The 12232-nt window shown below is 44.1% G+C and overlaps 1 protein-coding gene and 1 pseudogene across 1 annotated transcript in view; one reads left to right on the plus strand and one right to left on the minus strand.

Moving 5' to 3' along the window:
* LOC107533723 (phospholipid hydroperoxide glutathione peroxidase GPX4 pseudogene) overlaps window positions 1–12232 on the plus strand; it is a 65466-nt pseudogene that overhangs the window by 51854 nt on the left and 1380 nt on the right.
* The window catches only part of APH1B (aph-1B gamma-secretase subunit), a 174919-nt gene that overhangs the window by 46948 nt on the left and 115739 nt on the right, over window positions 1–12232 (minus strand). The gene's annotated exons all lie outside the window — the stretch shown is intronic.

Genomic DNA, 12232 nt, shown 5'->3' on the forward strand with positions numbered 1-12232 from the left:
TGGGGAGTTCCAGGGGACACCGTCAGGGCTTCTTTTCCTGGCTGGCTGCTCCCATCGGGAGCATATCTTTCTATATTTAGGGGTCGCCATCCTTTTTAAGCTCTCGGATAAGAAGTGAAACTTGCAGAAGTGACTGGAGAGATGAATTTCATGATTAGAGAACTCTGAACATAACACTAAAAGCCCAGAAGAATCCTGTATTTGAATCGCCCTGAAAGTATTTCTCAAGTATTTTGTATCACACAGACCATGCATGGTGTTTGCACAGAGATAACATACGGTGTGGTGGAAAGAATTTGGGCTTTGGAGAAGGGAGACCCAGCCCCAGTCTCAGTGCTACCACTTTCTAGCTGTGTGACCTGGGGACACGGTTCTGATTGTAGCCACAGCGGGGTGCTTATCATGTGCCAGGTGCTGTACAGAAAAAGGGTTCTCCCCAGCATGATAATCACTCCCATGTTCCACATAAGGAAACATTACAGTTCAGTGCGGGTCCCCAGCTAGTGGGTGTCCAGGATTCAAACACGGGTTATCTAGATGACGCCAGTTTTGCTCATCAAGGCTGGGAGGGCTGCGGTGGGAAATATACGTGAAGTATCTGAGACGTAATTGTTGCTCAGTCAACACAAGTTTCCTCTCTCTCTCTCTACTCTCTCTTTCCCTGTCTCTCTTTTGTGTGTGTGTGTGTGTGTGTGTGTGTGTGTGTGTGTGCTATAACAGATAATAGAGGCTCACAATTTCAGCGAAGATTCTTTCCATTCTTTTTTGTTGTTGTTGTTGATCTCACCCGAGGATATTTTTTCCATTGATTTTTAGAGAGAGTGGAAGGGGGTGGGGAAGGGGAGGAAGAGAGAGAGAGACAGAAACAGAGAGAAACAGGGATGTGAGAGAGACACATCAATTGGTTGCCTCCCGCATGCACCCTGACCAGGTCCAGGGACTGAACCTGCAACCCAAGTACGTGTCCTTGACCAGGAATCAAACCCATAATCTTTCGGTGCACGGAATGATGCTCTAACCACTGAACCACACCAGCCAGGGCTCTTTCCATTCCTTACTCCTGCCTTTCTTCCTTCCACCATTTAATTTTCACTAGCATAAGAGTCATCAAGAAGTATCAGTCCCTGGTCTAGGAATCTACTGGGAGCTCTGTGGGAACTTCTGCACCCCCTCTCTCAGCAGGGCTGGGCTCTGCCTTGATGTCCATGTCTGTGTGGGGAGGGTTTCCGCAGATCTTAGAATCAGCTCATATCTCCTGAGCACTTACTATGGGCCAAGCATGGCAGTCAGCATTTTGAGTGTATTTTCTTAATTCATCCTCAGAAGTGACTAGTGAGATAGGTAGTGATATCTCTATTTCAGAGATCAGGAAACTGAGTCCTAGAGAGGGCCAGTCACTTTCCTAAGGCCACACAACTTGCCAGTAACAACCAGAATTAGAATTAGAAATCAGGTCTGCCTGACTCTAAGTTCTTCATGCCCCTTAGAAAATAGACATTTCTTTGGGCAAACTGGGCTTTGCCCATCTCCTCCCAGCTGTCTTCTTTGCCCTCCCCACAATCCAATAAAACAAAAACAAGTCAAAAATAGATTATTTGTGACATGAAGATTCCTAGGCGTTTGGAAGGGCCCCAGGCTTTAAGTAAACAGCCATCGTCAAAGGGAAAGCTCTATGCATTACGTGACAAAGGCCACGTGGGCAGTCACACCCCCTAACTTAGTAATTGTACCCCTGGGCTTCTTCTGCAAAGGTTATATTTAACGTAAACAAAAACCTCCCTGAGTATGTTTATCATAAAGTTATTTTCATATATAAAATTTAGAAGCAACATAAATGTCCAAAATAAGGAACCGGTTGTGAACTGCTATGCGTGCGTCCACACACCCGGCCACTACACAGCCATTAAAGTGGTGATTTTTAGACCGTTTAGAAATGGACAAACATTTATGGACACATCACATATGATTAAGTGGAAAAGCAGACTATGAAATACATATACACCTAAGCCCAGTATGTGCGCGTGTGGGTAAGGTCTGGAAAGGAATGAACAAGAATGAAACTAGTGGTGTTAGGTTGCTGGAATCTCAGGTGCTTTTGTTTTCTTAAAAAAGCAGTTTCTGCTCATGTCAAAAAAAAGTTCAAACAATAAAGGAAGGGTGAAGTCGAAAGTATTTCTATTTTCCAGTGGCAGTTCCTATTACATGTTCTTGTGCCTTTTTCATGGATGAATTTTTAAATTTAAAAAGCTCCTCAATGCTATTTTTAGTTATAAACACAGTAAAACAAGTCACCCCCCCCCCCCCCCCAAATAACCAGTACCTGTTTCTTTCAGATCATCTGGATTCTTTTAGTAAGATTTGATTGTGGTTATTACCACTTTTTAATTTGAAAAATTTCAGACATACAAAAAATTTAAAATAGAATGTAATGGTCACATGTATACCTAGTTCCCGCGTATAAAAAACAAAACTGTATTTAAAGGCCACTGTGTACACCCCCAATCCCTCTCTTCCTGTTGGTAGTCATGACTTGCCTGAATTTGCTGTTTATATATTTTTCAACTTTAGCTACACACACACACACACACATATCTTTCAAAAATATTTGCTCTTGGTTTGCATATTTTAAGTTTTTTCTATAATTTATACTATATTGTATGTCTCCTTTCCAACTTGCTTGTTTCACACAGTATTATTTTTGTGAGGTTTATCCATATTGATACAAATAGCTCTTTCATTTTTGCTGCTGCTTAATATTGCTTTGTGGGAATGGAGCAGTCCCTGCTGGTGTCCCACCTGCCGATATCATCTCACCGTTTCCCCGCACACAGCCTGGGTCCCCACATCATTGCCTGAAGGCTTTCTTTGGCTGCCGGAGCCTGCTTTGCTCTGGCTTTAACAGCCCTCAGGAGCGGCCATCACCCCTGCCTGAGGGGAGCTGATGGACAGATTCCCACTCTCTTACTCCTCAGGCGGACTAACTCCGAGCGAGGCACATGCTCCACACTGTCTCCAGGAATTCCAGATGGGACTACGCTCCAGTTAGTGGCCCTTAGTGGTAACTTGCTTGCTAATTGTCTCAGGTTGGGTTCTTCAGAAGCAGATGCTGAACCAGAACTTGAGGCACAAGGTAAAGTTCCTAGGAATCAACACCTGCAAAGGGAAAGGGGAGAAAGCAGGACTAGGCAGAGGGGGAAGGAGAACTGTGATGCAGGCTGGACCAAGCATTGGCCAGCCTACTGAGAGCAGGGGAGCGAGCAGAGGCCTTCAGAGGTAGACCAAAACTGTTAGGTCTTTATACCCCGGCCTTGCTCAGGCCCTGGGTATGGGCTGCCCCAGGGAGGGCATGACCTCAGGTGAAGCTGCTCCTGATCACTGATGTAGACCCTGAAGTAGATGACAACTGGAGGCCGTCTTCTGACCTCAAACCAAGCAGCTGGGCAGCAATGCCCTCCTTAAAGGGGGCTCTGCGAAGTATGTTGGGGTGGAAGAAATTCTCCTTTGCCTCTCTACGTTCTTTCAATTGGTCTATTAATTAAATCTATATGTGACAGATTTACAAAAGAAAATAACCAAATTTAATTACATATGTATGTGTGGGAACCCCACATACATGAGCAGTTCAGAGGCAGAAAGATGAAATTATATATGTAAAGGAATAAGGTAATGCCTGAGGCCTCAGAGGGGCAGAGGGTAATTTGCAGGATGCTAAGAAGAGCGGGATGTGCGGTAATTAGAAGTTTGCCCTGTCCTCTAAATAGGTCATAAAAGCTTATCTATGGTAATAACTCTTATTATGTGCAAGGCCCAAATTTAAATTCTTTAAGAAAGAGGTAAAGATTTCTCTTGAACCCGCAGGGTCTTCAATTGCTTTCAGCTCAAAATAATTCACATGCCAAAGCAGCACATCTCGGGGAGGCCTGTTATGCACCCCTTCACAGCACAGCCATGTCTATCACAAGAACACATCTTTTATTGGCTTCATCTGCCACACTTTTTTGTCACACATTTGGGATCACCTCCTACATAAACTACTTGCACTCATGTCCTTGTCTCAGGGTCTGCTTTTGAGGAAACTCAAACTAAGACAAAAAATATTTCTCAATGTACTTATTTATTTTCCTGTTAAGGGACATCCAAATTGTTTCCAGTTTTTGGTACTGCAAGCCATGCTACAATGAACCTTCTTGTACAAGTCTCCTTGTGCTCTAAAATAAATACCTAGAGGTAGAGTTCTTGGGTTACAGGGTATGCATGTCTTCAGTTTTACTAGGGGTTGGACCAAGACCCTGTAGATGAGGTCAAGATTGAGGGTGTGGATATACTTGGGGGGAGGGGGAACAGCCTCAGATCAAAAAGATTTTGTGCCAGATGAACTTCATCACAGACCAACCCTCGGAATCCTACCTCTAGAGCAGAGCATCTCAAACTTTAATGTGCATACAAATTTCCTGAGGATCTTGCTAAATTGCAGATTCTAATCTAGTAGGTTTAGGCTGGGACATGAAATTCTACATTTTTAAGCTTTAAGATGCTCTTCTGCTGCACCATGGACCTTACATTGAGTAGCAGGCCCTAGAGAATAAGTCTGATTAGGGGGCTATCAGAATATCAAAATATAAGATCCACAACTTTTTAAATTTTAAATTTAATTTAATATATTTTACCACTGCTAACAGAATGGGGTGAAAAAGGATGGCCTAACAGAGGGGAATGGCCTGTGGGCTAAACCATCAGGATATTAGAGGGGTATTATGCTATTAGGCATCTAGGGACCAATGGTGGATTTTGGGGTACTGTCAACTCCAGATTATTCCTCACTTTTGTCATGGTGGAAGATATATACCAGTGTGATCTTACAGGAATACAAGTCTACCTTGTTAAATGTCATCCAATTTTTCACCTCTTTTTCATTGTTGTTCCAGACCCAATGTTTGGCTGCCAATTTGAGGGTACAGTGACATTTGCCTCTGAAGAGTGCCCAGGTCATGTGGCTCTATACTTGAGTTCCCAACGGGGTAGACTGGTGGACTGCTTTGAGGATTCACAGCCATGAACTGGTCATGTGGGAGGGTTCTCTGTTTATTACTATAAATGCAGAGGGACACTGAACATCAGTTTTTTAAAACAAACACAGTTTAATTTCTAGTAACAAGGATAGAATTTACCCTAAAAAAAACAAAACAAAACAGAATTTAAAAACTGGACAAAATATTTGAAATGATGGCAACAAATGAGATGGGGAACAAATGAGGTGAACCCCACAATTATCTAGCTCACTACCTGAAGAAAGTTTTCAGGCTGTGGCATATGGAGGGGAAACTCAGGCAGAGCACAGGATACTCTCTGAGTTGAGTAAACAGAAATGGGGTCCAGGGAAGCCAAGGCAGCTAGGGTTCACAGGGCAGAGTAGCAGAAAGGAGGGAGCTAAATACAGAGAGACCTCTGATGATCTGGTGAAGTTCCCCTTTGAGTATGTATATGAGTACTGATCAGCTCATGCATGTGAAGAATCTTGCTGAGACCAGGGAAAGAGCCACCAAAAAGGATTTGAGGGAAAACTGCCAAAAGAGTTCACATAAAGCCAAAAATAATGCTCTGACCCAATGGTCAGAGTAGAATAGGAGGCTCTGATTAGAATACCAAGAAGGGTTTTGCCTCGGGTGAAAAATTTTAACTCTAAATTAAATGCTCTGATATGGCCTAACAAAATTTAAAAATAAGTCCTGAAATGATCAAACTAGATCCAATGAACTTAACTGCATTCCAGAACAAAATTCAAGGGAAGTTATATAACTACAAAAAGATTCAACATCCAACAAAGAAAAATTCACAACAAAAAGTACCAGGCATGTAAAAAGGCAGGAAATAAATCCAGGGTGAGGCAAAAAATCAGTCAAAACTGACCCAGAAAGAATACAGATGATAAAATTCATATACAACAATATTTCTACGGAGTTATTATGACTATATTCCATAGCTCAAGAAACTAGATGACTCAACATGAAAACTAGAGACATGAAAGATAAAACATAGACCCCAACTGAATTTTTAGAGAGAAAAACGACAATGTCTAAGATAAAAAACACACTAGCTAGGATTATTAGCAGATTAGACACTGCAGAAAAAAGAATAGTGAACTTGAAGTCATAACGATAGAAGCCTTCCAAAATGAAACTTAGAAAAAAGACTTAGAAAAATTAAAGCATCACTGAACTATGGGAAAACTTTAAGTGGCCAAACATATGTGTAATTTAGAGAATGGAGTCTCTAAAATTGGGGGCCAGGGGTCAAAAATAATATTTGGGGAAATAATGGCTAAAATGTTCTAAATTTGATTAAAATTATAAACTCACAGATCCAAGAAGCTCATCAAACCCCAAGCATGAAAGCATAAAAAAAAAATAGCATGGAGGCACATCATAATAAAATTGCTTAAAGCCAGCAATAAAGAGAAAATCAAAAGCAGCTGAGAAAAAGACACATTGTTACAGGAAAACAAAAATAAAGATAACAGAATATTTCTTGTCAGAAACAAAGCAACTAGAAGACAATAGAAATTTTAAAGTACTAAAAAGAAAAAAAAAATCAAACTAGAATTCTATACCCAATGAAAATATCTTAAAAATGAAGATGACCAAGAGAATGAGAAAATAAGCCACAGACTTGAAGAAAATATTTGCAAAAGACACAACTGATAAAGGACTGTTACTCAAAATATACAAAGCGCTCTTAAAACTGAAAAATAAGAAAGCAAACAAATAATAAATGGGCCAAAACCTTAACAAACGTCTCACAAAGGAAGGTATACAGATGGCAAATAAGCATATGAAAAGATGCTTCACAATATACGTCATCAGGGAAATCCAAACTAAAACAATGGATACCACTATACACCTATTAGGATATACAAAATCTGAGAGAACAGCCTATGACAGAGAGGAGACCTGCCTTTTAGTCTCCTCCTATATGCGCTCGGAGTGACTCCAAGCATAGAAGGTTGAAACAAGGAAATGATGAAAGCCACCGTAATTAGAGGATAGTGAAGAATGGGCAGAGCTACTGAGGAGACAATGCATCTATCTACCCAACATCCATCCATCCATCATCCCCCTATTTATTTATCTACTGTTCAACATTTGTCCATCTATCTAGCCATCCATCCAATTACCCATTCATATAATAAGTCGTCACTAACACTCTGGGTCAGGGATGAGGGCGACGGACAGCTTCACTTGTGGCTCCCTGATCCTTGGTCCTATTCAGGGGTAACTGAGATTTCATATCTTATTTGCCTTTAGGAGAAATTACCATCAAAGCACACTCAGATCATTATTGTCCCTTGGAGGACACTCTGGAAAAAACAAATATCCTGTTGCATGAAACCATGATCTATCTTGTCAACTCAAGCCTTCTCAGATCAGGCTCCAAAGCACCGGGTTTCCAGGAATTAGGATAGAGTGGGAGACACACCTCGGTCAAACTGTGTTGAGAGAGAACCAGTCGGACAAGAGGCTCTTCTCCAGGAAGGGAAACAGATGGTGGGGAATAGGGGTTCACTTCTTTCCCTCTGTTTCTCACATTCCTCCTCTGTTTCTGTCTCCCCTACCTTTTCCACCCAACAGTATAATTTGGTCCTTAAGAGCCAAGCAGTTGGCAGATGTGTGGATCTCTCTTAGGAATGCTGAAATAAACCCCACATGAGAGGGAATTTGGAGTTCTGAAGACACTACCAGCTTTGGAGTCTAGGTTCAAATTTCAGAACTTAGGAGTTATATAATACTGGTTAAGTCCTTTAACTTCTCTAAGTCTTGGTTTTTCCATCTATAAAATGGGAATAAAACCAACCTTGTAGGGGTGATTGAAAGGACTAAACCAAATAACACATTTGTGGGCATTATATTTTCTAGGCTACGACCTTAGGTATCTAAAAAAGAAAATCTAACTTTATTTTTCTGTAATTTAACTTTAAACATTATCTGGGCTCCCATTTTCCTTCCTGGTTAAATACAAACAAACAAGACAATAGTCAATTCCAGGCAAATTCCGACACTTGAGAGTGTTTCTTGGTTATTTTGGTTTTAAATTCAGTCAAGTCAGTATTTTCTTTTCTCTTTTATTCTGGGGTGTCTGTTCTCCTTTATCCTGAGGGCTTAAATGTTATCACCATAGTGGATGAAAACACCTTCCCTTAGTTGTTCCCTGAAATGTGATCCATCTTGACTAGCCTTTGTTCCAGAATATCATGGCCTCTCTCTCCAGAGCAGGGCCTATTTTCTCTTAGAAATTCTGGTTCTTATAAATTCAAGCTCTGATTTGTTCACTCAGGTCTTAACTATTCCAGACCCCGAGCTCCCCATGTACCTACACATCGCCGTTGCTGTCCTGCCTTTCCCGGAGAGTGAGGCCTGGTCATCAGAGGAAGGGGCTGAAACAGGGACATTTAGCCTCAGGCCCTCTGTCTCTCTCCTCCACCTCTGAACTTGGAGAACCACTCTTGTAACTGGCTTGTTTGTTTGTAGAATTGTCCCTTGTTGCTTTGATATCTCCCAACTGAATGTTGCTTCATTCATGTGAGGCGAGAACCAGGGGATTTCAGGCTTAAAAAATAACTTTGAAAACAAAATACAGAACAGACAAAATTTTAGCATCACAGGAAGCATTATTAGGTGGAAAGGCCATCCGATCCCTCTGAGTTTCTCTTTGAGGTCTCTCAGCTGGTCCAGGGATATTCTTATCATTTGTCTGGGCCCAAGACAGCCAAAACTTGTGCCTTTGGTTTCCCAGCTGACAATGGCTGGTACTGACACTCAGTCCTAAATCCAAAGGCAGTGTACCCTGAGATCAGAGCAGTCAAGGTCCCCGTCCTGCTCTCTCTGCTTTATAGGACCATCGGCTCAGGCCATCCTCATGCAATGAGACTGAGGAGCCAAGGGGAATCGAGGGCAAGGAGAGCCTTCTAGAGCAGGCTCTGGGTAGCTGGGGCCCTGGGACCCTGGGCTCCTCTGCTGAAATGACCCTAAGCCGTCTTCTAGGGCCTTCGATGAGCTCTTCTCCAGAGCCTCCCAAAGGTGGGCAGTGTATGTGATGCGCGCCACCAGGGCCCCAGAGGCAGCCAGGGGGCGCTCTGGCGAGCGCGCGACTGAAGTTTGGGTTCTTGCGCACAGGCACGCAAGGCCCTCTGTAGTGAGGAATAGAACCGGGGGTGCACAGAGTAGCAGCGTGAGCTGGGGCCAGGACTCCCCATTTAAATTCTTGCCTTGGCCCCTGAAAATGTTAGTAGTGGACCTGCCAAGGAAGAACAGATGGGAAATACCCAGAGAAAATACAAGAATCATGAAACTAACACATTCCCCTGTTTTGGTGTAGGAAGAAAAGTATCCCCAAAGCCACTGCACTGAGAAACCTGGACTTAAAGCTTAATTTATTTTTCATTTTGAAAATCAGATAAAATATTGATTATTCCAGTAACTGAGATTCATTTGTTTAAAAAATGGCGCCCGTAGGTCCCTATGCTATCGTGAGGATAAAGTGAGAATGCAGGCGTATCTAGCGGAGGGAAGTGCTTAATCCATGCTAACACGATTTCTCTGTTTCCCCCCAGCTGGTCCCCAAGATAATACTCAAAGCTTCAGCTTCTTTTTCATTTGTCTTACACTGTCTGGTGGGATATAGTTAACAAAAGACAGCTACTAAGATGTTTTTAAATGTCAAGTTTAAACAAGCTAGGACTTGCTTTCCCACCGCATGGGAGCAAACTGTAGTCCAGGATCAAAAGCAATTGTTTTTCTATTTCTCAAAGCTGCCAGAATTCCCTTAGGGGTGTGCACCTGGAAACTCTGGGGACAAGCTTAGAATTTGAGTGATATCATCACAGCTCATGCCAGACCCCAGTCTGATGAAGATGTGATTTAATCCATTTTGTCTGAAAAGAAAGGAAGAGGCATGCAATCTGCTTAAATGTCAAAACACACTACCTATGGAGAATCTTCAAAGGCCAGTGAAGTTGCCTGGGATGTGGCTCGTGCCAGAAGTCACAGTGGTCAATCCCAACACTGTGTAGCACTTTGTTGTTTCCACGGGCTGTCACAGACATAATTTCATATCATCCTCCTATGGAGACAGTGCTGCTAGTCCACACAGAGCACCTGGGGACAGAAGCCTCAGCATTCCTTAAACTCCCATTTGGAGAGCTTGACATTAGCTTTGGGAGGTGGACACAGTACTGTGTGCTCAGTAAGTAGCCTATCAGTGGCCACTGGGATTCAGCTGTGCCACCCTCTTTAACTCCTAACCAGTGTGGAAGCCACAAAGCTTCAGGGAAACCCCCACCCAGGGCCCCGGGTGCATGCCCTCCACCAAGGCCCAGCTAATGGGGAGGCCGTTGTGCTTGTGCCCATGGCCACGGGGTTTTGTCTCTCCTCTGCTGGCCCTGGAGGAGCAGCTACTCCTAATAGGAGACCCACATTTTGAGTCATGGATGTCTGAAAGGGAGCTCTGGTCTGCAGATCAGATCAGAGGGAATGGTCCTGAGGTTTGGTTTCTCTCAGGGCTTGGGGCCAGATACTCAACAACCTCATCCTGGGGTTCAGGCTGGTGCACTCAGAAGAGGCAGAGGCGGGCAGGCAGCCAGCCAAATCAACCCAAATTATCACAACTAACATTTATGGAGTATCTGTCTCCAGGTACTAAATACTTTGCACACATTATCTCATTTAATCCTCACAACACCTTGCATTGCTTTTATTATTCCCATTTCACAGATAAGGAAGCTGAGGCATAGAGTGAAGAAATTTCCCAAAGGCACACAGCAGAAAGTGGTGGGACCAAGGGCTTTCTATCCAAGAATCTGCTTATAGAAAGTCAGAGGGTGCTCCCAGGGCATCGTCTAGGGACCCTTATGTCATACCTGGGGTTTTCATACTTACCAGCACTAGCACCTAAGATTCTACAAAACTCATGGTGTTCCATGTCTGTAGGGGCAATGCGCAGCCTGGCATGGCTCACTTGCACAGTCTGGGTATCCTGGTCCAGGGCCTTCTCCACACCTTCTGGAGGCCCCTCTGTGGTTTCCAAGGCTGAGCCTGGAAAGTGCCCAGTGCTACTTGTCAGCTCTTTGCCTCTTTCAACAGCACAAGGAGCTCCCAGGGGTGGAGGGGACGTGCAGGAAGGACTATATTCTTTACAAGGCTATCAGCTCTGGGCATCAGCAGAAACAACCCCCTAGGCCTTGGCAGCACTCAAGAATCTAGGCCTAGGTGTTTTCTCAAAAGATAACATGCCCCTTTCCCCTTTTTCCTGGTAAAAGAGGGAAAACACAGCGGGTGCCTCCCTCCCATTCCCAGTGGTTTTTAACCTTCTTGGAAGACAGAACACATCCTGGAGGGGCCAGGGTCGTTGGGGGAGTGCAGACCGGGGATCCAGTGCTCGGGACTGATGGGTCCTGGGCTGGGTCAGGGGCGTGGAGCGCACAGGAGCAGACTGAGCCACACCAGGCAGGGGAGCGAGTGTGTGCGGGCGGCTGAGGAGAGGGGGCCGGGTGCAGGAGGGTAGAAATGGAGAGGAAGAGGTGAGGCAGGTGGCTGGGCAGGAGCCAGGTGGAGCAGTAGCCCTGGGACTCAGCAGGCCCCAGGCGGAAAAGAAGGGAGAGGGGCAGGAGGTTGGCAAGGGGCCACAGGGGCAAGTGGAGCTGGCTGCTCGCAGTGGCTGGGCTCATGGATTCATCCGTTAAGGGAGAGACAGGCCAACCCAATTGTTTACTCCTATGAGGCATACTGTACAAGTTAAACTAAAAACCTTACAGGATTCAAAACAAACTTTTGCACACACTAGCCTCCACTTTCCTTTGCAGCCTCACCTCCACCAGTTCTCTTTTTTGGGTCCTTTACATCCCAGCCAAAAACATCCGTGTTCCTTCGCATGCCTCCCTCTCCTCCCTCCGCCTAGGAAGCCATCTACTCTCCGCAAAATGCCCGTCGTCTGGCTCTCTGCCTGTGGAAATCCTGTTCCTCTGACCTGAACAGACAACGCATGGAAGAGGTCCAACCAGGAAGGATATTGGAAACAGTTATCAGAGAAATGTAAATTAAAATAATAACAAGGCATCATGAATAGCTATGAAATCAGCAAATTGAAAAAACAACTCCCCACCCCCAAAAGTACCCAATGCAGACACAGTTGTGCCAAACAGGTACATCTACTGCCGGTGACCTTGTTAAACGGGTCCAACCTT

Source organism: Miniopterus natalensis, chromosome 1 (assembly GCF_054644295.1).
Source record: "Miniopterus natalensis isolate mMinNat1 chromosome 1, mMinNat1.hap1, whole genome shotgun sequence".
Classification (NCBI taxonomy): Eukaryota; Metazoa; Chordata; class Mammalia; order Chiroptera; family Miniopteridae; genus Miniopterus; species Miniopterus natalensis.